The 26,046-nt window shown below is 47.5% G+C and overlaps 1 protein-coding gene across 2 annotated transcripts in view; it reads right to left on the minus strand.

The window, feature by feature from the left end:
• Positions 1 to 26,046, minus strand: part of LOC8044006 (cysteine-rich motor neuron 1 protein) — a 117,854-nt gene that overhangs the window by 51,228 nt on the left and 40,580 nt on the right. The window lies entirely within an intron of this gene.

Genomic DNA, 26,046 nt, shown 5'->3' on the forward strand with positions numbered 1-26,046 from the left:
AGTTGGCCAAAGCGGGTGTAAGAGACAAAACGGAACAATGAACTCTACGGAAAAAGGCCGATGCTTTCACTTTCAAGCAGAACTGACAGCTTGCCTATCGCTCACTGCTTACAGCGAGAAAAAAATAATCACGACGGATGACGATACTCAACGTACAATTACGGCTGAACCGCATGACGAAAATAGTGCCTGGAGAAGGGGAACAAGGGACAAACACAAATCTCCAAACACAGCTAGGTGACTGGTGCGCGACCGAAAAAATCCGCCTGGTCCGGTTTAGCGATTTAGCGAGCGACGGCGAGAAGCGACGAGAATCGGCGGTAGGCGACGGCGATTTTTCACGGTCGCTGGTCGCGTCGCTCGGTTTTTTTTAATTTCTAGAAAACGTCGCTCAACGCACTATTGCCTGCTTCCGTCGCTTTCATGCGTTTTGCCTCGTCGCGCGATCGGCCGAGCGACAGCGGGTTCCAGTCGTCGTCGCTTGCTTCGTCGCTCGCCAAATCGGTTATATGCGTCTAATACTTTACACCTACCAAGACAAAAAAAAAAAAAAAAAAAATCCGGTGTACTTGTGGATTAGATTAGATCAGAAAACTGTTATTTAAAAATTATGGGTTCTGCCACACTTCTTGACCGGAATCATCTGGTGATATACACGGGCGTATAGACCTTTTCACCCTCCGCCACATGGGCGCTGCCATCTTGGAATCACGTGATGCGGCGGCCATTAGGTTGCTTCAACTTGTTGCTCCGCTCTCCCCTCCGCGCTACTCCGCGCCTCGGCGGATGCGTTAAATTCGTGTTTTTCATCGCGTTTCCCCGCGTTTTTTATCTTACTCCGGAAAGTGTTGTCTGATACTTATACAGGGTGTCACAAAAGAAAATTTACACGGTCTTTTTTATCGCAAAAATAAACTAGGCATCGCCGAACGCTCACTCTCCGCCCAAAGGTAGAGCTAGAGGTCACAACTAGGTGCCAAAGTTTCATCCCGATCCGATAAGTTAATCAAAAGTTATAAGCGATTTTCTGAAAATTTCAATGGGAAAATGGAGCCCATTTTTGCCCGTTTTCGGTTTCTGGTGTCATAGAGCCCCATGTGTTCGAAAACTCCGTCGGCCGCCATTTTCCCATTGCAATTTTCAGAAAATCACTTATAACTTTTTATTGAGTTATCGGATCGGACTGAAACTTTGGCATCTCGTTGTGACTTCTAGCTCTACCTTTGGGCGGAGAATGAGCGTTCGGCGATGCCTAGTTTATTTTTGCGGTAAAAAAGACCGTGTAAATTTTCTTTTTTGACACCCTGTACTTACCACGTAATTGCATTACATTATGTGCACAACTTCTGCAGTTAGTTTTGTAACAAGTTTTAACTATTTTGACCGTCGGTGTGCCGGATACGTGTTAAGAGGGTATATGGGAACATGAATCAGCGTTAGCGCTCACGCACATTGAGTACATGTATGACTCTAAAACAGCACGAGGGTTCAAAAGTCAGAAACATATGAGAACTCAGGTTTGCTTACTAATAGTGGCGGAACATTCGCAATAGGAAGAACAAGGTAAGTATATATATGATCGCGCATTTAGGATCTCAAGGAAGGTGACAAAATTACTCAGCATAAATAGCCACGTGTGTTTCCTGAAGGCATCGTGTTTTGTATACATATAACATATCGAGAACAGTTGCTTTTGATTACGGCACAGGGGGAAATTCGTGGACAAAATAGAATACAAACGTTTAATTTGATTTTTTTTTGCTAGGAATAATGGTACGTCAACGTCATACAATTTGTTTACAATATCACCTACATCTGTTCACCTTCTTAATCGTTTTTGCGATATAAACATTCGCTTGATCGGTTTATGTATGAATTCCAAGAAACTGTATACCGTCCCATGCCTTTTAATTGCCTAAATGATTTCCTTAAGATAACCACAAAGTTAATTTTAATTATTTAATTTCAACAAAATATTGCGATTCCTCGCGTAAGAAACTGTCGCAGACAACTTGAGAGTGCCTGGGGTACACAATATGTGACACCGAAAAGAACCTGTCCGCATGAAAATCGCCCGAGTGCAGCGTTGTCGACGGCGAATAGGAATTTACTTTCAGTATCTGGCGACGCCGAAATTTACAAAGCGCATCATTTCAGATCAGTAAAAAGCTTCCTACATAGGTCTATGGCGTACGCAGCTCCTGGCGCTCGACTTAGCCAAACTTTTCATATATCACTTCTTTTGCGCCCTTTGATTTTATTTGGGAGATTTTACGGAAGATAAATTTCAGACTACATTTAGGGGCTTTCACCTATCTTATAGATTGAAAACATCGTAAGCAAATGCCCATACAACGAATAGTCCATTTTATAAGGCCAATATTGTGAAATGTTGTTAATGAGTACTTCAGTTAAAGAAATTTTCTAGTTGGCCTAGTTTGGTCCATAAAAATATTCTTCTAAGTTATTTTTTTTTTCAAATAAAACAGGCCGAGACAATACCACTTTTTTTATATTCTCTACGTCATTATGGGAGACGTTTCCCGTGCGAAGTTCATAAAAACTTGGCGTACAAAAACACAACATCGAGCAATAAACTTGTCCTTTCATCTGTTCTTTATGATTCAGGAGATAGTTAATCATGCTGTCGACCTGCTTCTTTACTAAGCGCTCATGCATTGTAGTTTGTTGCAATACAAGTTGAGCAGTAGAATCTCTGGCTTGAGCGCGAGCTACCAACCTGCCGTACCACACGGTGTACGCGCAGCCAAAGGCACGAAGGCGGACAACAAGCGCATGCTGGAGCGGCTGGAGGCGGAGCTTGTCCTGCTCCTTACTTATTTATTTTATTTGGTGTTTGTGAATGTGCTCGTAATTTAGGCTTGAAACCGCTTCCTGGTTCTCCAAGTGGCTCAGTACCATTCGCTGAGTGCTACAATAAATAAATTTGTATCACAAAAGAAGCGAAAACGGCATGATATAGCAACACAATCGCGTGCACGTTAAAACCGAAACCAACCAAATTGAAGCAACCTCGTGGCGGCGAGTGTGCCAGCGCCCTCTACCCGATGGTCATGCAACTACTGGAATGAAAAGGTCTATATGCAAGTGAAATGCCAAATCCCTCCGGACACGTTTTTTTTTTTTTTTGTTCGTTAACAACATTATAGTTACGTCTTTCCCTCGTTCGCACTGATGACGGTGTGATTTTTTGCGATCTGGAGTATTTTGCTGGCCAAGCTTCGTTAAGGAAAACACCGTTATAGAATTACAGGTGCGCACTCTGTTCAAATTTAGTACAGAAATATTTACCGCCATTTGACGGACCCCTTTTCCGCAAATATGACGCACGCTATCCCCGTTTTTATTTCTTGTTTGTTGAGTATAGTTGTACAAAAAAACAAATAATTATTTTATTCCTGACGTCCGATTCTTAGTAAAAACTTGGAATATATTCGTATGTCATTATATGACTCCTCGAAAATCAAGCTTGCCAGGTTGGTCTATAAACAGCCCAACTTAGTTTTGTTGTTGGCAAGAAAATCTGGTGGTTAGCTATCTGGCTGTTATTGGGCTATTTCATACACAAAATTCAAACAATTTCAAAAATCTTGGTTTCAAAGCCTTAAGCATAGTAGTTTTGAGCCAGGTAGGAAATAAAGATCAATTCAACAGAGTAGGAAAGGAAACTATCTGGGCCACAAGCGTAAAAATTCAATAAATGGATTAATGGAAAATCCAATAAATTGTGTTGGTCGCAGAGACGCCATCATTTTTATATGAAGTATTACCGTCTGAAGTTTTTTTTGTCGTGTTTAAATACTGCAGTGACGCACCCGTGCTCTGTCACTGCCACTGGTACTGGAAACTCGTATTTCTGGTCTTCTCTTTGCGTTCTTCTGTGAATACATGTATATAATTATGTCATCAGTGCTCCAGGCAAATGTTCCAAATACCCCGCATGAAGATCTATATTTTGGGCTTTGGCTAATTTGGGGCCATATCTCACAAAATTTGGCGGGTTAATCTGCGAGTACCTAGTACCTGGCAGTGACAACCCTCCGAGTCGAAATGCAGTTCGGACAAACCCGAATAATGGCGTCTGCAAACGACCACGTGGGTGGCATGTGCCTCAAGGGCAACGAACGACATGACAGAGAAGTACAGGTAGAACCAGGACGGTGGAAAAACAAAAACCTTAAAAAAAAAAGTAAGGAACAGGTAAACATAAAACGCAGAAAAGTGAGTGCAATCCTCCACGTTCCCTGGGTTTTCCCTTCGCACCCCGTTCAAGGGTAGTACATGTCGCCTGAAGTGCGATCGTAAAGTGAGAGAAAAATCCAAACGCCTTGTAGTTTCCTAGTTCTTTCTTCTTTGTTTTTCGTCGTGTATTTAATGACTTTGGAAAGGGGGAAAGCCCCGTTTTAATGGCCACGATTCGTGACTCCCCCCCGCGCACGCTAATCCTTGTTTTTCTTTTACGACTCTTTAATCCCTCAATCTGGAGGCTCGTAAAGTCAGCCAAAGGCGCCTTTTGGACTCGCCTTGCCCAGTGTACGCCACTTTTATATGTATATATAATACCTACTCCACTTCGGTCTAAACTTTATTATTTTTTTTTACAACCTCGCTTTTTTATATTTTAATTTATTCTTTTCGGGATTTAGCTCGCATTACTACCTTTTCTTGGCCCGTTTTCTCCCCCAATCTTTTTTTTTTTTCTATTTTTGGCATTAGCATTTATGATGGTTGCTAGCGATATAACTGCCTCCCACAACTGCATTACAGCCGCACGTAAGTTCTACATGCATGTCTTACAACTTTTTTTTCTCTTTTTTTAAGGACGATTAAAAAAATAGGACAAAAAAGCGAATAAAAAATGCGCACACTACATGTTCCAGGTGTGCTCCCCGTGTGCATGTATAATAATATTCCTGTTTTTTCGTTGTTTTATGTCGTTTTGCTCTTCACGGGGAGGTCGTATTCTCAAGTGTGCGATGCCTGCATACTTGTTTTGCGGCCTTTTGTCGTGTTTTCTTTATTCTGTAGCTCCCGGTTTGCCTTGCGCGCGTTTGATGAGACGGGGTTTAAAAATAGGTGACCGACGGAACCTGATTCTCCGGGCAGCGACTCCTTTTTGTCTTGTTGCGTGATCTCGGCTTGCCTCGCCACTCACGTTCGTGATCTCCAGCAGCCACTTGCGAGCGAACACGCGCTCGAGCGTTTTACCCTGCAACTCGAAATGCGCTAGCAAGAGCCGGACAAAACGTCTGCTTAGCGCGATCGAAACAGCAGTGTACGTGGTCGTACTATTAAAAAACAACTCATATTTAAAAGAATATATATACAGGGTATTTTTTTTTAACTTAACAGATTTGTTTAAAAAAATCCGTGAAAGTTACACTAATACGGTTTGTGCAGGTGAGTTATACGGACAGGGGGACAGAGTGTAGGAGGATAATCGTAACAATCAGTCGCCAATTAATTAAAATTTGTTAATTAACTTTTTAATTAATGAAAATAGACATAGGGTTGTAATTAGAAACTTGCTCAGCGTCATCGAAAACCACTAAATCAACTCTTTTTAGAAGTATATAACGCAGGGGCAGTATATTACGGCGTTCCGTAAAAACGCTCAATTTAGACGCGTCAGGTTTCGATTTCTTGTCGGAGCGCATCTCTGGACCCGCGGTCCTGCTCCCCGGTGGCTGAGACGCGCAACACAAGTGCGCCCAACTTCCCTCCATTCTACGAGGGAGGAGAGGGGGTCGCTTCGCGCCGCGACCACTGGGGGGCAGGACCGCGGGCGCAGAGATGCGCTCCGATAAGAAATCGAAACCTGGAAACTTGTTCAAATTGAGCGCTTTTTTAGAAAGCGGTAAAATGCTGCCCCTGCGTTATATATTACTAAAAAGAGTTCATTTAGTGGTTTTCGGAGACGCTGAGCAAGTTTTTAATTGGAACCATATGTATATTTTAATTAATTAAAAAGTTAACAAATTTTAATTAATTAGCCGACTGCTCGTTACGATTATCCCCCTATGCTATGTCCCCCTGGCTGCATAACTTACTTGCACAAACCGCATAGGTGCGATTTTAACGACTTTTTTTAAAACAAATCTGCTAAGTTAGTTTTTCTTTTTTGTTAACTCAGCAGAGTTTTTGTTAACTCTATATATATATATATATATATATATATAAAATTGTTTCATGTACTACCTTCCCCTGTCCCTACACCGCTTCGCGCGAATCTTCCATAGCTGAAAAAAGCAGTGCGATACGATATTCATGAGCTCCGTCGCCTTTGCCTTTACAGCATCAACAGGGACAAATATCATTCATTTCAGACGAAAGTTGATCTTGGGGAATAGGAACAAGTCAGATGGGGCCAGGGTCAGGTGAGTGCTCCTCCAACACGGCGATGCTTTATGCTGGGCCCGGAACGACATGACTGACAAGGCTTCGTGCACACGGGCGCGTTGTCTCGCTGAAGGATTCGCGAATTATTTCTCCGCATTTCAGGGCCAGGTCGTTCCTGCAGCTCAGCATAGCATCACCGTGTTGGGAGGAACATCGGCCGCATGCAGCCGACCTGGCCCGAAAATTATTCTTCGCTGTACCGCCGAGCACCGACGCCGCGCTGTGTTGGGGTCGGTGCGAAGACGTGTGTGCGCTCGTTTCGCCTGTCTGTGGGTAACGAAATCTAGGGATTCGAGAAAATATAACTTTTTTATTTCAACGTGTCGCCGGAAATAATTTAGACCTGCTCGCCGAGAACGGAGAGGTCAAAACAAACCGATCATTCCATGGAATGATCAGCTTCTCCTCGACCTTTTGTCGCCATTTTGGTTCGTGCGTGAACCAAAATGGCGACCTTACGGGTAGCTTGGCGCTATACTTTCCCAGGATCCGGTGACATTAGTCGGGCCCGACAGCACGCGATATGTAGAATCCCAGAGTCTATAGAAAAAAAAACGACGAAATAACAGCTCCAACGGCATAAAGAACAAGAGCCGCGGACGAAGAAGGCTGCACGCGCTCAAGGTGGCTGTATACGTATATCGGCTTTCGGCAGGGAATTCCAAACAGGCCGGCGGAGGGAATGACTCGTCGCGTGCATCGAGTGCCGTCGGCGTGAGTCGAATGTAAACACGGTGTCTGAGCGTGGGCTGCGCTGGGGGACGACGCCGATAAGGCTTCCGTGCAGGAATGCCGTCGCCGCTGCTGCGGGCGTCGCCGAGTTCAGTGCGGCAGCCAAAGACGCGCTTCCCACGCCGACCGAGGCTTACTGAAATCAACCGGGACGCCGTGAAACTGTTCTCACATAGAGACAAAGTGTCCCCCCCTCCTCCCCTCAAAAAAAAAGAAGTTTGGTTTGAGACAGACCGAACGTTTCGTCGACGTTTCGGCCCGAGACAGGCCTCTTTTAAGTCTTGAAAAAGGTCCGTATCAGGGCGAAACGTCGACGAACTTTACGAATAATATGTTATAAAACTCCTAACAACCGTCTCAAGTACGTTTTTTTTGCCGTATATATATATATATATATATATATATATATATATATATATATATATATATATATATATATATATATATATATATATGAATGTCGTTAATTTGAACCCGAGGAGGACCAAAACTTTGTTTGAATAATGCAAATTTTGAATGACCGGGAGTTTCTTTCGTAGAAACACACAAAGCGGGACCCGCGTGTTCGTTTCCACTGTCTGCAAGTTTGAATGAAGAGGTTTTGAATAATGAGATGGCACGCGGGGCAGGGTCATGCCCCGCATGTCTATATCAACAGCTCCTAGATAACACGGCCGCAGTGCTGAGAGAGATGTCGTCATCAGCGAAGGCCAACGCTGGGTACAGGATTGGACACGACGATTGCGTCAACGTTCGGCTCAAACCCGACTGTACCCGAGCGCTGACGCAGCACTCGTTTTCAGTCTGTCTCCAGCGTTGTTGGGTTTCGCTGGTGACGCAAAAAAAAGTCATCAGTATATACGGCCTTGTCTTCTAGGCGGTGTTGACTATATATATATATATATACACCAACATACCGTTTGCAAAACAAGCCCACGTTTGCCCCCACCGATGTAAAGCATCTGATTGCGCATGCGCGGTGCAGAAAGCCATCTATATACTCTATAGGTACACTCCAAGAAACCCGGTGCGTCTACTTACCCGGAAAGCACCCGATAAGGAACCGCTGCAATGTACACGTGCGGAAGGAACTCAGCCAATGACTAGACTCAATATATGCGCAAACATAAAAATAAAAATCTCCGGTGTGAAGCTTGTACGCATTACTAAAAAAAAATGGTCATCGATTAGAATTAGAAATAACTACTCTAGGTGTAAAAGTATTCAATTACATTACTTGATTACTCGAGAAAAAAAGTAGCTAGCCGTCACTTGAAAAAAAAAAAAAAAAAAAGAACTACAAAGAAATTAAAAGTTACTTTTCTGATTACTTCAGATTTGCGAAAGGATAGATTTTTCTGCCGGTTTGAGAACGGGTCATGTCGTACTGTTCGTTATCGGATTAATAGAACCAAACCGAACTACAAACTAGTTATCTTTTTAATATATCGATTTTGGCAAACTTTCCTAATGTCGGTGGTTTGGTTCGAGGATTTCTCGGTAAGAAACTCGTAGGAATAAGAGGGTCGCCACTCGGAGGAGGAGGAGGAGGGAAAAATAGTAGCGGTTCCAAGCACACATCGCGACACTGTTAGCGCGAACACGACATCGGCGCATTTTAGCATTTTACTTCTAAGTAGTATTAGCGAACACAAAATTTTATAGCTTACATTATAGAACTAAATGAGCTCTTTCCGTAGCAACAATACCTCGGATGACATCCCTTGCTTTCAAAGAGAAAAACTGGAAAAACCGGTGATCGCTTGTTCGCGCTAACAGAGTCGCGCTCTGTGTGTTAGTACTTCCAAAACGTAATTAAATTACACTCTCGCGACTCCTTCCTCACAAAAAATATTCAAATGGTTACAAAATTGCTATAAAAAACTATTCGATTACGAGTAATGTTATTACTCGCAACGAGTGTACCGCGCGAGTCTGCGCGCGACACCGAGATCGATGATATATGTTCCACGTACTGGCCTCATATGTCACGCCGCAGCGGATCATTTTAAGTCTAACGTATTTTCAGCTTCGTGATTGACCCGACTCGGCTCCGCAGATTGCATAGATTGGCTGTCCTGAGTGCTGTGCGCGGAAAGCAGACTCGCCGCATTTCTCACTTAAGATTGTGAAAATAAATTGTGCGCGAGGCATATATCTCTTTTGAATGCTGGCAACCTCCAGCATATACGCTCGTTTTCTTCCGCAGTGCTTTGCCCGTTTGTGCAGATGCATACTCGACGCTCACGAGACCATCGAAAGACCTCCTCCTCATCATCCTCCTTCTCCCCCGCCCCTGCCGTTCCCAGCGTTTGTGCGTATGGCGCGTGCTTCGCTCGCGTGCTGGGCTCACTGACAGACTGGGAGGGGCGGGGCGTGTGTTTCGAACGTCCAGCGTCAGCCCGCTCTCCATGCTTTCCGTCGTTCTCACATCGTCGGCGACCGTGGTATCATCACCGCATGCTAATCAGTGACTCCATCGATCGCGCGCTGGGAAAGTAAAAGTTTTTTTTATTTTGTTGTTTTTTGTATGTAAGAAACGATGTGGAGGAACAATGCTTTTCAAAGGCGGCAAGTGGTTTTTTTTTTTTTTTTTTTTTGACTACAACAAATAACATGAGGCACCTGAACGTTTCTTCATCCCGCTAAAGCCCGAACCACATAGGGCGTATTTGCGACGTATTTGCGGGTGTTTTGGCGGGCGTACTCCCGACGTACAGCGGGCGTCGAGACGAGCGCTTCCTCGGTCGGCGTAAATACGCGCGTATTCGGCGATCCGACCGAGACAGATCTCGGCGCATCGGCGTATTTCGGCGCGACGTATCCGGAAGCGTACGGCGCGGTGCCGGCCAATCAGCTCCCGAGTTGAGAGCCGGAAGTTGCTCGAGAATCGGCTTGCCTAGCTATGCGGTCGGCTGGCTGGCTTGACTCGGCCGCCGAAATGGGAGCTCGCTTGTCGCGTTCGCCGGTGTATCGGCGAACTGTACGAAATCGCTATATCTCTTTGGAACGAGCGATGAACGACTGAGACAGAAGAAAATACCATCGTTGTTGCGAGCGATGTGAAGAGAATTACAAAAGGAGGGGTTTTGAGCAAAGATCGCCGCCGTCCTCCTGCCGGGAGTTTTCGGCGACTTGACGGTTGCAACGAACATTTTTGAAACTGGTGTTAGCAACTTAGGCTTTGGTTGCTTATTAACATGCAGTTATTTCTGTCTCCTTGCCGAACGTAATAATATAGCAGCCGATCTACATTTCGCCTCCTTTCATGAAAGGCGCGAGTCGGGCTACACTGGACCAAACGCCAAGGAGACGTCGACGAAAAGCGTCGTGTGGGGTTTGGCGACCTTCCCCTCTTCCCTTCTGTGAAAAACGCGCCCGCCAAATCCCGTGATTACGCCCGCTGATACGCGCGTAAATTTGTCGAGATTACGCCCTATGTGGGTCGGCCTTAAGCAAAATTGAACGCTTGGTTCGCTAGACACCCACTGGCCCCGGCGCCCGTTATGTGTCTATGGTTCGAAATTCTTTCTTGAACAATAAAGGAAACAGGGTCACTGGACACATCTATGTGCCAAAAAAAAAAAAAAAAGAAGCAGTCTAGTTGTATGTACGTAGTGTAGTCCTTAGCTGCCAAGTCTGTTAGACTTTTTTTTTCTTTTTAATCCTAGAACATTTGTCCAGGCGATCGACACAGGGGGGGGGGGGGGGGGGGGAAGGGGGGGACACAAGGGGCAAGTTACAGAGAGCCACAAACCGCAAATTACAAAAAAAAAATTACAACAGTAAAAACGTTGCTTCTGTTGTGAGTTGATATTTCGCTTATAAAAATCTGTTTTCCCTGGATGTCTGTCACTATTGTGCAAAAACCCGACCCAGAAACCGGTCCACACAATGTGTACCCCCCACCCCCTTCCCACAAACCACCACAAAAAAAAAAAAAAAAAGTACCGGCAGGAGACAATGCATTATTTGTCGTGCTCCAGTTCGAAGCCCAACGGTGTCTGCCTCCCCGCCCGACACCGAACCATTCACGAAATCCCGTTACTTGCAGCGAAAGAGCAGCCAACAAAAAGCGCCCCCCCTCCTTCTGTCCCCAACTTACAGTCGTGACGACGAGCAGACACGCTTTGACTGCGAGCGTTCCGTCTGCGACCCGAATTTCGCCCGAATGCCGTCGTCGGCTGACGACGACGCCTTCCTTCCCCACCGACACATTCCCAGCTCGACGGCTCCGGCACCCGGGCTATGCCAGGAATGCGCGCTGGCCACACTCGCACTCTATGCTCCGTCTCAGCAGAAATCTAGGCAAACGGCGAAGGCAACAACGGCCTCAGTGAGCCAGTCGCGGCGCGTCGAAGCGAGGCGCGTGACATCCTACATCGTCGGAATGCTCTCCTCCTGCTGCCAGGTGTTTGGCTCCTTCGCTCCCATTGGCTGCCGGGGGCCGTAGAGCGTTCGAAATCAACCGTCTATAGACTCGGTTCACCTCCGAGTCTCGCATAATGAACACACTTTCTTTCTCAAAAAAATGACCTGGGGTGGGGGGGGGGGGGGGGGGGGGGGGTTCATTACGCGGGGTAAAATTTTTGCATTTACGCACTTCATGCACATGTTAGTTTAGTACACAGTGCGGTGGAAGCTATATGTGCTCGTTGGACTACGGCTATCTTTTCTCACGTGATCGCGCTCCAGCAGATGCCGCTGCGCACAGAGATTTCAGGTGATGAAAGGGAGGCGGCTGATGGGTCCGGCAAGTAAGTGTCTCCCACAGCTCTTCTCAACTTATAGGGGTGAACGAAGTACCCTTTCACCGCGGGCTCAGTCCGAGTCCCACGCACCTTAAAAGGCCGGCGACCAGACCCGAGATTCTGCGAGGCAGAAGATCCTCCTAACCATGGGGGAGGAGGAAAGAGGCAACGGTGGACGGGGTAGAGGGAGGGGGGGAGAGGAGGAAGCGGGGGAAAAGGGAAAAGAGCGAACTGGTCGTCGGTCTTTAAAGTTCCTTTTGTTCAGTACTAGATAATATGTTGAACGTGTGTGCTATTTCAGCCCCTTTATTTTAAGTCGATGTCGCTGCATGTGTACTGTATTGTAGTCCTGACGTTCTACACCCACACCTGTTAAAGCCCAGGGGGGGGGGGGGGGGGGCGCCTCACGCGGTGTACGTGTATGCGAGGAAAGGGCCTGTAAACTTCGGATGAACTGAGACAGACCCATTTTAGGCAGGGGACAATCCCGTCGGCAAAGAAGCGGCCCTGTCCTCCCGCGGGGCATCGTTCATCATCGACGCGTCCACAGAAGAAGTGTCGTGTTGCCTCGTCGTCGGGAGCCTCCCCTCCTCTTTCTCGGGCTGCCTCGGTCAATCGGCAAGAGCTGTCAGCGGCGGCCCTGATTCGCAAGATCGAGCGTCTTCGGCTTCAGGGGCGATTGTGCCGAATGAGCGCAACCGCGGGTGGTCGCCTTTAGCGTCTCGCCGAGCGTCCCTTCGACGGAACGCCCGGGAGACGTCGCGACGATGCCTGACGTTAGAGATTCGTCGCTTTGGGCGTTCATAACGCGAGAACTCAAAACCTGAAACAATTTTTTTTTTATATATATATTTGCGTGTGTGTGTGGTTTCGAAGTTAACATGGGTTGAACGTGGAGCCATGGTGCCATTCTGCTGGTCATTTCTGTTTGTTCCTGTCCACAAAAAAATGAAATCGGGGGTGCGATATGTGTGCGGAGTGCAGAAGGTACACCTTCAGAAGCGAAGCCACCAGAATGGCGGCTGATGTGACGTCGGTGCAAAACACGTATATTCAATGGGGATAACTTACTGTGGCTGTGCAGTCTATAAACACTCACGACGAATTGGCTTCTGCTTTGCTTTCTCGACACCGCGTATTTCGAACACGATAGCTGTACTGACGCAAACAGTTTGCCACAGTTTCACAGCATATACAGTCGAACAAAGTAGCGCCATTGCCTTCCCTGGCTGCTAGCCAGACACAAACATATACTAACATAGAGACGACAAAACCGAGCAAGGTAATTGACTGATCGCGGTCCTATAGTTGCCATGAAAAAAATCGCCATTTCGGTCCATCAATTTCTGCGAAGCGTGGAAAGGGTCGTTCTGCAACCAGTCGCCCCAAGACCGCTACATGGAGTACTATCGTACTAAAAACGTTTCTCGCCGCCGATATAAGCGTCTCTGTCACGCTTCGCTCCAGAGATCTCTTACAGTAGACTCATTCCAAGACCAGAGGCGCCTCATCGCGGCGTATAATGCCGCATTGTGCATTGTGGGAATCAGTGAGGAAGCACAGGTTCCCAGAATGCGACGCGCGCGGTGATGGATTTATTGAAGTATACTCTATTGTATCGTTGTTCTCGCGTATTTAAAGAAAGGTCAATTACTTTTCAATGCAGCGAAGCACCGGCACCGCGTGGGGTGGCGTTGCGAAGATGTGCGCTTGTTTCGCCGGTGTGCGGATAACCAAATCTCGGTGTAGTCACGAAACGTCCCAGTCACCAGTGAATTTAAAATTTAGATTGCCTTACCAAGAATGAAGAGATTAAGGAGACACCACTCATTCCATGGACATAAATGGCGACCCTACATGAAGCATGGCGTATACTTTCCCAGGATCCAATGACGTTATTTCAGACTAGAGTGACTCTAGCTCGGACAGTTGCGTTGTTGCGCTACAGTTGCGCTGAGAGCGACGCAAGCGACAACAACAACGGCAGGGTCACCGGGACACATGTTCGCCGTATACACAACGCGGCAAGCAACAACAACAACGAAAATCAGCTTCGTGAGGCAATGGTGAGTCACGGTTACCTCGGCGTCTCTGCCGTTATGGGCACCTCGGTTGCTGTGAACGTAATCGACGTAAATGTCTGGACGCAGCCTCGAGTGATAAGAGTAAAACGGCTTAATATATATATATATATATATATAAAAAAAACTCAAGCGCAGCGATTCTTTTTTTTTTTTACCTGGCACGAAATTTGATTTTAATGTTCGCGCGTCGTCCGAGTTCTCTCTCTCTCCCCGTTGAGTTCACGAGCTGTCCGCTAAATCGTTTCGCGGATCGTTTTCGCCGTCCCGCAGCGCACTCAGCAACCCGCGTATACATGGTCCGGAACTCTTGCAGACAACGTCACAGCGGCGAGTATTCGCAGTAGAGCGGCGTCCTCGTTGCTGAAACCCCAATGGAGGGCAGAAAATGATCCACGAAGTCTCCTCACTGAGTAAGATGTGCGCGATATTAAAAAAAAAAGAAAAACTAGGCAGCCAGTTTTAGGTTTTCACTAATCTTTCCAAAAAGAGCTCGCCGTTCTCACATTCCCTCTAATTTCCTCCTCTCCCTCTCTTTCTGGCCGCATGGCCACTGAAGGGATGAGAACGCACAAGGCGCCTCTTTCCGATGGCCGACCCTGCAGCTCGCGCCCGCCGCCTTCCGTCGTGCTTCGTCTTCGCGAGCACGCTCGAAGCCCACGAGACGCCGAAGCGTCATCGAAACGTGTGAAACTCGCGGCCGAGGCGGGCTTCCTTGCCATTCTCAGTTCAAGTGCAGACAGAAAGAAACAGAAGAAGAAGAAGAAGAAGAAGAAAAAGAGACACCTTATCACGGAGAGCTGAAGGCTGTCTCCAGCGTACAAGAAAGCTGATGATTAGGCGCCCGGTCTTGCCGCCTTCCTGCGGTTGCTCGAGAAAAAGAAAAAAAAGAAAATGCCAGCGCGGTCCATTGAGAGAGGCGACATGTCGTGCAGACAGCCCTTGAGTGGTTTTATAGTAAGGGAGGGCTGGGGTGTCTACAGCTGTCCCGAGCCGTCAAAAACCGAAATAAACCACCCGCGAGGTGCCGACAGTTTCGGGCGAAACAAACGCGCGCCTTTCTATCTCCTCTCCCCTCGCATTGTTTTCCTCCCCCCTCTCTCTCTCTCTCTCTCTCTCTCTCTTTTAACTTTCTTCCCATCATTCTTCTTTTTCGTGCCCTCTGTTGAGCTACAGCCAGCAGCAACGTTGCAGCATCGTTGGGTGCCGTGTAAATGATTGGTGTATGCAATATAATACACAATAAGACTCAAACGGCGCTAAAAGTTCTCTTTAGTGAACCGTTAGTTGTGAACAGATATCCGCGACGTATGTTTTTACATTCTACTCAAAAAAGAACTTCTATAAAAGAAAATAATAAATAATACAATGCGAGCTTCGAAGTGAGGCAAAGCGCATTTATTTGGCACCACGATAAGCCCGACATGAGGCTCTATAATAATGTATCGCAGATTATTTGTGCTCTCGAGCTTGACCTCTTGCATGTCATTACAAAGAATTAAAAGTGTACCTTTCGGCAGACATTTTTTTTTCTAACAAATAAATTAGGAAAAAAAAAAAAACTCTTTAAGCATTTGAATTTTAGAAACCCCATGTTTCAATTGTACTAAAAAAAAAAAGCGGAAGAATTACGATTGCTTCCACGCATATTTACTTCGTCCATACTGCGAAGCATTCGCGAGTGCAGAGTTCGATAACACAGGACCATACCGTACGTAATGGTTTCAATCCTAGTGAATTATAGGTATACCTGTATATATATATAGACGATTGCAAGCATCTGGCCGCCGCCATGTCTTGCTCGTGCTGGGAAGTGGCGCATGCTGGGAAGTGGTCCGAACAAAACTCCACTTAAAACGCGAAATACCTCACGTTCCGAGTGGTCCTATATACAAACTATCAGTGAAAACCGTTTCAGCACACCCGGCTACCCGGTTTGTTAGTAACCAACTAAACACCAACACATACACACACACGCGCACATACACATAAAAACAAGCCCGCGTTCGACACCCGAATCGCGTGATGTGAAGCGTCTGCGATTGCGCAGTGCCGACAGCAGCGCCATCGTGCGGACGTGACGTCAGAGACACGAGTTGGTCTATAGACTACAGTCACTGACATCTCTCTGTTTTGTATTTGCCTTAACTCATGCCCGTTCCTTCGTCTGTTTATCGCGTATACCTTCCGCTCTAAGTTTGAGCACATTTTTACACTCTGCTTACTCTTTTCCGTGCCTTTATCTTCGCGTTTATCTTTTCTACGCGCGCACACGAAACGATGTCCGAAGTTAAAAAGGGGGAGAAGAGGCTGACGCCTATATAAGGCAGTTAAACGATTGTCGAAGTGAAGGATGACCCTTAATGGGTTTTGCGTGTACACTGTTTAACTGCCAGCGGCCGTCTCCCCTCCGATTATGCATCCGATTCTTGCCGCCGCCGCTTAGGGTACAACCAGGGTATCTATAAATAGACGGATGGATTACTCGGAGGAGCGAAGGCCGAAAGTGCGTCTAGTGGAAACGTTATACGTGCATCGAAGTGAGGCCGGGCGTCTCGCGTACTATATATCACTCTACGTGCGTTGTTACAGAGTCGAAGCGTACTCCTTCACGCGATTATTTTGTGTGGAAGTAGAGCCGAAATTTCCTGAAATGCGACATAAGGGTACTGCTTTCTGTATAGTGTCGCTACGTGTGTTAGTTGTGTTGTTTGTGCAGAATGTAGCGTACAGAAAACTTTCATATATGAAACTTTCCTATGTGGTACATACACTATTTGTATAGAAAAATATGAAAAAAAAAATTTGATATTCAACGTAAAAAAAATGGGCTCCAGATTTGCGGGGTATGCTGCTAAATTATGAAATTGTACAGCGAACTCAAAGCGTTTGTGGAAACAGTCAAGATTTAAATGTATTCGTCGAAAAAACGCCACATGCGTAAAACACACACAGTTCTACGTTCCTACGTACGTTCAAAATATGTAAGTCACGTCACTTACTATTTAGGGAGACCTTTTGTGACGGTTGCCAGAAACTTTACGATTACCCGAAACATTTCATGTTGGCGCATTAAAGCACGAAACGAGAGGTTGCATGCGACGAAGGTACACACGTTGACTCGTGTCGTTTCTTATATTTACATTTACGGAGATGTAGAATGCACTTGCGTGGCGCATTGGTCAGGCACGTAAGTTCGTGCAACTTTAAACGGTTCCGCCATACGTTGACGATAACGTGACTCTGTATACGCTTTGATCTGAACAGAAGGGACTTCGCTTATTGTAGACTCGGTCCCATTAGAAGCGGTTAAAAACAGTCCGATATAATAAAACTGAACGAGTGACGGGACAGTTATTATAACCGAAGTGATTCTAAGCGGTAACGATTCTTCTCCGAGTCGAACACCTGTATATGAACCGGATTGTCCGCAATAAACGGCACAACCCTTTGGGTGCTGCCCTCGGGTATTACTAAAGGAAGCGCTTGGGTGGGGCCAGCCAGGTGATGTAGCGATCGAGTTGAAAGCTTTTTTTTCTTTTTTTTTTATTGTCAAATTTGCTTGTCTTTTTTTTTCCCTTCTTTTTCATGGCTGGTTATTTCGGAGTGACCCGTGGGAAGAGAAAGTAATTGCCAATATACAACTTAAAAAAAAAAAAGAATGAAGGGTTTTTTGGGTTGGGGGGGGGGGGGGGCGGCTCGCCCTTCGATTATGCCAGTACCACCGGTTGCGGCCATCTTTTATTAGTTCGGCGGGTATATTTATAGTTAATGGAAGTTTCAACGGGGACCGCCGACTGATTCGCTTTCATGGGTTCCCTGGTCGCACACCTGGCAACTGTGATTCCCGCTTGCGTTTTCCTTTTTTTTTTTTTTTTTGCCGACGATAGTTTATTTTTGTTTTAGTGAAAAAAAAGAAAAAAAAGAACACGTCAACTTAATCCCTTCAAATTTAAAATGAAAAAAAAAATCACATCTGGATCTATGTGAACACATCGCAACTCGGAGCACACGGAGCGAAAGTTCGCGCCGCAAAACCCAAGGTTCCCTAGCAGGTTCAAAATCCCCAACCCTTCGATGTGGAAGAGCATCGTATATACCGGCCTGTGGTCGTTTTATCACTACTGCGTGATGCTGCACTTTCATAAAAGACCGCGGCACTGGCTAAATCTCTCACCTACAGCGGGAGAACCAGGCACCCATTGAACAGATGTCACACTATTTAAGAAAAAACTGCGCATCTACTTACCCGCAAAACACTCAAAGAGTCAATCTTTGCGATCTACGAAATCAGCTCAGCGAATGATGAGGCGGAACATCTGTTTAGACCTCGAAATTAAGTCTGCGCTGTAGCATTACGCAGTGCAAAGCGTCATGCTTGCATTGCGCACATTTATTTACTTCATCGTTACCGTAGCACGGCCAGGGGTATTGACATTTTACAGTCTACCGCGTCTTTCTCCTCGGCATTGGCCTTTGTGAAGGCTCGGCATCGGCCTTTGTGAAGGCTCGGCATCGGCCTTTGTGAAGACTCGGCATCGGCCTTTGTGAAGGCTCGGCATCGGCCTTTGTGAAGGCTCGGCATCGGCCTTTGTGAAGACTCGGCATCGGCCTTTGTGAAGACTCGGCATCGGCCTTTGTGAAGACTCGGCATCGGCCTTTGTGAAGACTCGGCATCGCGCTTTGTGAATGCTCGGCATCCGCCTTCGTGAAGACTCGGCATCGGCCTTCGTGAAGTCTCGGCATCGGCCTTTGTGAAGACTCGGCATCGGCCTTTGTGAAGACTCGGCATCGGCCTTTGTGAAGACTCGGCATCGGCCTTTGTGAAGACTCGGCATCGGGCTTTGTGAAGGCTCGGCGTCCGCCTTCGTGAAGACTCGGCATCGGCCTTCGTGAAGTCTCGGCATTGGCCTTTGTGAAGACTCGGCATCGGCCTTGGTGAAGACTCGGCATCGGCCTTTGTGAAGACTCGGCATCGGGCTTTGTGAAGGCTCGGCATCCGCCTTCGTGAGGACTCGGCATCGGCCTTCGTGAAGTCTCGGCATCGGCCTTTGTGAAGACTCGGCATCGGCCTTTGTGAAGACTCGGCATCGGCCTTTGTGAAGACTCGGCATCGGGCTTTGTGAAGGCTCGGCATCCGCCTTCGTGAAGACTCGGCATCGGCCTTCGTGAAGACTCGGCATCGGCCTTTGTGAAGACTCGGCATCGGCCTTTGTGGAGACTCGGCATCGGCCTTTGTGAAGGCTCGGCATCGGCCTTTGTGAAGACTCGGCATCGGCCTTTGCGAGGGCTCGGCATCGGCCTTTGTGAAGACTCGGCATCGGCCTTTGCGAAGACTCGGCATCGGTCTTTGTGAAGGCTCGGCATCGGCCTTTGTGAAGACTCGGCATCGGCCTTTGTGAAGACTCGGCATCGGCCTTTGTGAAGGCTCGGCGTCGGCCTTTGTGAAGACTCGGCATCGGCCTCTGTGTAGACTCGGCATCGGCCTTTGTGAAGGCTCGGCATCGGCCTTTGTGAAGGCTCGGCATCGGCCTTTGTGAAGACTCGGCATCGGCCTTTGTGAAGACTCGGCATCGGCCTTTGTGAAGACTCGGCATCGGCCTTTGTGAAGGCTCGGCATCGGCCTTTGTGAAGGCTCGGCATCGGCCTTTGTGAAGACTCGGCATCGGCCTTTGTGAAGACTCGGCATCGGCCTTTGTGAAGGCTCGGCATCGGCCTTTGTGAAGACTCGGCATCGGCCTTTGTGAAGACTCGGCATCGGCCTTTGTGAAGACTCGGCATCGGCCTTTGTGAAGACTCGGCATCGCCCTTTGTGAAGACTCGGCATCGGCCTTTGTGAAGACTCGGCATCGGCCTTTGTGAAGACTCGGCATCGGCCTTTGCGAAGGCTCGGCATCGGCCTTTGTGAAGACTCGGCATCGGCCTTTGCGAAGGCTCGGCATCGGCCTTTGTGAAGACTCTGCATCGGCCTTTGCGAAGGCTCGGCATCGGCCTTTGTGAAGGCTCGGCATCGGCCTTTGTGAAGACTCGGCATCGGCCTTTGTGAAGACTCGGCATCGGCCTTTGTGAAGGCTCGGCATCGGCCTTTGTGAAGACTCGGCATCGGCCTTTGTGAAGGCTCGGCATCGGCCTTTGTGAAGACTCGGCATCGGCCTTTGTGAAGGCTCGGCATCGGCCTTTGTGAAGGCTCGGCATCGGCCTTTTTGAAGACGCGGCATCGGCCTTTGTGAAGACTCGGCATCGGCCTTTGTGAAGACTCGGTATCGGCCTTTGTGAAGGCTCGGCATCGGCCTTTGTGAAGACTCGGCATCGGCCTTTGTGAAGGCTCGGCATCGGCCTTTGTCAAGACTCGGCATCGGCCTTTGTGAAGGCTCGGCATCGGCCTTTGTGAAGGCTCGGCATCGGCCTTTGTGAAGACTCGGCATCGGCCTTTGTGAAGACTCGGCATCGGCCTTTGTGAAGACTCGGCATCGGCCTTTGTGAAGGCTCGGCATCGGCCTTTGTGAAGACTCGGCATCGGCCTTTGTGAAGACTCGGCATCGGCCTTTGTGAAGGCTCGGCATCGGCCTTTGTGAAGACTCGGCATCGGCCTTTGTGAGGACTCGGCATCGGCCTTTGTGAAGACTCGGCGTCGGCCTTTGTGAAGGCTCGGCATCGGCCTTTGTGAAGGCTCGGCATCGGCCTTTGTGAAGACTCGGCATCGGCCTTTGTGAAGGCTCGGCATCGGCCTTTGTGAAGATTCGGCATCGGCCTTTGTGAAGACTCGGCATCGGCCTTTGTGAAGGCTCGGCATCGGCCTTTGTGAAGACTCGGCATCGGCCTTTGTGAAGGCTCGGCATCGGCCTTTGTGAAGGCTCGGCATCGGCCTTTGTGAAGACTCGGCATCGGCCTTTGTGAAGACTCGGCATCGGCCTTTGTGAAGGCTCGGCATCGGCCTTTGTGAAGGCTCGGCATCGGGCTTTGTGAAGACTCGGCATCGGCCTTTGTAAAGGCTCGGCATCGGCCTTTGTGAAGGCTCGGCATCGGCCTTTGTGAAGACTCGGCATCGGCCTTTGTGAAGACTCGGCATCGGCCTTTGTGAAGGCTCGGCATCGGGCTTTGTGAAGACTCGGCATCGGCCTTTGTGAAGGCTCGGCATCGGCCTTTGTGAAGGCTCGGCATCGGCCTTTGTGAAGACTCGGCATCGGCCTTTGTGAAGACTCGGCATCGGCCTTTGTGAAGACTCGGCATCGGGCTTTGTGAAGGCTCGGCATCCGCCTTCGTGAAGACTCGGCATCGGCCTTCGTGAAGTCTCGGCATCGGCCTTTGTGAAGACTCGGCATCGGCCTTTGTGAAGGCTCGGCATCGGCCTTTGTGAAGACTCGGCATCGGCCTTTGTGAAGACTCGGCATCGGCCTTTGTGAAGACTCGGCATCGGGCTTTGTGAAGGCTCGGCATCCGCCTTCGTGAAGTCTCGGCATCGGCCTTTGTGAAGACTCGGTCCGTCCGTAGACTGCAGTGATTGGCTCCCTGAAGTAGATTGCATTGATCGTCTCTTTTGAGTAGATTGCAGTGATTGGACACTGAAATAGGTTACAGTGATTGGCTCCTCCACGCAGTTTAATGTGATTGGCTCCATCGAGTATATTGCATTGACTGAGTCCCTCAAGTGGACTGCAGTGTTTGGCTTCTTCACGTAGATTGCAGTAATTGTTTCCCTCCAATGATTAATGATCGACCCCCTCAAAGTAGATTGCAGTGATTGGCTTCCCCAAGTAGACAGCGGTGATTGGCTCCCTCAAGAGCCTTGCAAGAAAGTATATTCGCACTGAACGCCCCTGTTTTTGGAGTACACCGATCTCACCAGCGAGTTTTGACCAGACTTGTATGGTAACGCGTTACAAGTAATGGATTACTTGTAATCGATTACATTTTACTGTAATTTTGTAATGCTACAATTACTTCATTTAAGGAGTAACGATTCTTCTAATTGAATGACTTTTTTTGCTGTAGTCGATTACAAAATTACCCATTACAAGTTTTCCAAATTTCTATTTTTATTTCTGTGTGTGTGTGGGGGGGGGGCGGGGGGGGGGGGGGGGCTAGATGTGCTGGAGTCACTCACCTCTGGGCAACGGTCAATATCTTTTTTCTTTTCCGAAACCGCTAAGCTCGATACCTCAGTATTAGTAGGCCACTTCAGTATATGCTTCGTTTCCTGGGTATCTTTTTTTTTTTGGTACACCGGAGACAACGTCCGGGCATGCAAAATTACCTTATCCAGCCTCTTGTGAGTAATGTAATGTGAGTAGTAACAGAGCTCTTTTTATTTTTATTCTTTTTTCGTTTTTTTTTAACAGAGGGATTGGGTGTGTTGGGCGTAACTCACTCAGCTTTAAGCAAAAACGGTCAAGGCTTTCTTTTCATCTTTTTTTTTTGGAACAGCTGAGCGCGAGATTCCTAGAATTACGCTACCGTAATAAAATAAATAATAATAAAAAAAGTTGAATGAAAAGTAACGTGGAATGTAATCGATTACTTTAGAGCAATTTTTCGATTACTTTATGAGGCTGCAATTGCAATTGTAACCGGTTACTTTTTACAGTGAAGTAATTGCAATTGTAATCGGTTAATTTTTTTCAGTAACGTGTAGGTCGGGTTTTGACTATACGCCACCGCTTCCGCAATGCATCGAGGGAACTTAAGCCTGGTTCAGACAGTTGCGTTTGACTGCGTTGCGGCAGCGAGAAACCAGGACATCCCTGCTGCCTGTATCGCGTGCCATGATGATTCCTTGAATTGGAGTCCACGCTTCATACGAACCACAGATGTGCCGGTGACTCGCTTTCGGTTCTCGACGCAACGCAGTCAAACGCACTCAAACGCAAGTGTCTGAACTAGGGTGCCTAGATGTCTGTCTGTCTCAGGGTGAGGACATCCATTGTTGCCCTGAATGTGCCACCGCGTGACGTTCTCGCGCACTCGGTGCGTGACTTGGGCGGTAAAATGGCGTCTATGCATTAGCCAAAGCTACGCGCTCGAGCTGAGCGACACCGGATTGCGCGCACTTCAAAATGCATAAAAAAAACGATTGAGCGGAAAAATGGCTGAGATGTCACCACTCAAGCAAAAGCGCGCGTGTGTATGAAGGCACTCTAGTCTGAACCGGCCTTTAGTCTTTCTGCACGTGCGACAAACTCGAAGGAGCTCTGCGCGTGCAGAGCACGAGACCGCACGAGCGCTCTCGCGCGCTGCCGTCTGTCTGCCTCTTGTAAACTAAAGTGACGGCGGCATCCCTTGGAGCGGTCCAAAAGCGCTCCATGCCCGCGCCTTCAGTGGTTGAGATACATACGAGCACGCGCCTGCACGCCCAAAATAATGATCCCGACATGTAAAAAAAAAAAGTTTTAAAATCACTGAGGGAATTTCTCGTTTAAGGTGCTAAATGTTGCCGCGCGGCTCGAAAATTCCGAAGAAATGTGTCGCGAATTCACGTGACGATCGCATCACACGCGTGCATTCCGCGGGCGCCAAGACAGAGTGCCCCGCTAAAGCCCAGATTCCGTTCGCAAAGTTCTTCTTTTTCTTTTTTTTTTTTGATTGCGCACGCCTAAAGGTTGGCGGCGACGAGGAGCCGAGATAAGGAGGGCGTTTTAATCGCTCGCCCGCCGCCAACTCGAGAAATAGACATAAAATGTGGGACGCTAAAGGTTAAGAGTGAATCCAAGGCGAGCGAACTCGTGCATAGATTAATGAGTTTATCATTGACCGGTTCTCTTCTTTTTTTTTTCTTTTTTTGCGCGCCCGGGCGCGGACTGATGGCGTCGAGATATGTGTATACGTATGTCTGGGCGCCTTCTTGTTATTGAACTGACTTTTTTTTTTTCGACGTCCAATGTAAGAAGGATGGCTTTGCAATTAGGCTTCCGAAGTAACCATTAATTGCGAGAGGTTGTCTATATTATCCTCGTTACTTTAAGCGTATTACGTTATAGTTGCTTTCACGATTTCGTTATACATTGCATCATTTTATCCGACGCCTATTGCACGACGAGGTAAATCGAAAGTGTTTCCTCGATGGCTATTTGTTTTTTTTTGTTTTTTCCAAGCCGTCACCTCCATTTCCCCACGAAAATAAACGAGCGCCACTGGGCCCGGCCGAAAAATGCTGAGTCACTGAGCTGTGGACGTATGCGCAGAGTCCGATATATCACGCAGCCGATGAACAGCGCATGCTCAGAAGGCGTTCCACAGCCCAACAGACAAAGATGTCAGCGCGCAGAGAGCGATTTTTGCAAAAGGTCTCTACGGAACGAAATTGAGGGGGAGGAGGAGGGGAAAGTCGGAGCGCCGAGCTTTGATCGGAAAGATCGATGTGGGTACACGCTCGCAGGTTTCGCGCGTGTTGGAGACGCGTATGTACGGTTCCAGCATGTCTGCGGACAGTCGTACGGCTGTCCGTTCTTTTGTAGGATGATATTAGTAGGAGCGTGAGCGACGGCTCCCGAGCGCACGCACTAAACGATCGAGCCATTGGGCCAGGTTCGCCCACGGTGCAGATCCTTCGGAACAACGGCGTCGTCGCAGTCTCGACACGAAATGCATTCTCGAGGTGCCGCGCCGCCAACTGACAAAGTTGGCAGGGTTGCAAATGACCAGAGACGAAACAAAAATAACGACTGAAAAAAAAAATATATATAGAACAAAAACGAAGCAAGGTGGAAAACACTACGTGGCGCGGTATCCGCGAGTCAAAACATTCCAGCCAGCCAGGGGGAGACTCGCTTGAGGTAAAACGAGAGAGAGAGATAGAGAGAGAGAGAGAGAGAGCGAGACGGAAAAAGAGAAAGTGGTTGGTGGCACCTAAAAATAATAGTCCGTCCATTTGCACCGAGATATCTTATTGTTTTCAGCGCGGTGTTGCTGGGTTGGCATGCTGTCACTGAGTTCTGGCGTCCTGCGCGCCTCCTTGCTCCAAGCCATGACAGGGCGAATTTTCGTCTCTATGTTTTCTTCCTAAATTACGAAACATTCTCTTCTTCTTTTTTTTTTTTTTGGGGGGGGGGGGGGGTTTCTAATTATTAGCAACATGAATCATATTCTTTATTTGTTTATTTTGCACTGGAAGGAAAGGGGGAAGGCAGGAGATATGTGGGGTTCGTCGATGAAACAATAATAATATGTTTATTATTATTATTATCTAAGTGCCCCAAAACAAACACAATGGTCTTTAGATCGCTGCACCTTCAAAACGCTACAACACATACATAATGATCACCACTCCAAGACGCACTAATACAAAAAGAACACCACACTCTAAGAAATGCCTGCGTGTCTACTTTCCCGCAAAACACACGAAGAGCCAATCTCTGCGATCTACGAAATCAGCTCAGCGAACGATGAGGTGGAACATCTGTTTAGACCTCAAAGTGAAGTCTGCGCTGTGGCATTACGCAATGCCAGCATGACGCTTTGCATTTCGTAATACCACAGCGCAGGCTTCATTTTGAGGTGTAAACGGATGTTCCGCCTCGTCATTCGCTGAGCTGATTTCTCAGATCGCAGAGATTGGCTCTTTGAGTGTTTTGCGGGTAAGTAGACGCGCAGGCATTTGTTAGAGCGCAACACGCAGGACGTGGTTAATCCGGTCGCAGTTATTTATTCTCAGAATAAACTATTTAGAAAAGGCAGTTCTTGAATTCGCGCCCCAACGTACGTTTTTCTTTTCTTCTTTTTCTTTTTTTTTTATTTAAATAAGATTCGATGAAGTTAATAACTTTTCTTCTCGGTTACTTTGCATTTTAAGCAGACGAATGTGAAATGAGCTTAAAATATAAGAAAAAAAATCCTCCCTTATTTCTAAATTACGATAGGCTTTGATAGACGCGAGAGATTTCTCGAACACAGTTTAGGCGAAACAAACGCACCGTATCTAGCCTTATCCTTGCGTTAAATTATAGTGTCCTACCTCGTTGCACGATTTCGTTTAGCGATTCATTAAAACTAAGATCGATTCATTTGCCGCGCCCGAGATGAGATACCAAAAAAAAAAAAACAAAAAAAAACATTCCCCTGTTTTTGAA

This window comes from Ixodes scapularis, unplaced genomic scaffold, assembly GCF_016920785.2.
Source record: "Ixodes scapularis isolate PalLabHiFi unplaced genomic scaffold, ASM1692078v2 PGA_scaffold10__122_contigs__length_95168666, whole genome shotgun sequence".
Lineage (NCBI taxonomy): Eukaryota > Metazoa > Arthropoda > Arachnida > Ixodida > Ixodidae > Ixodes > Ixodes scapularis.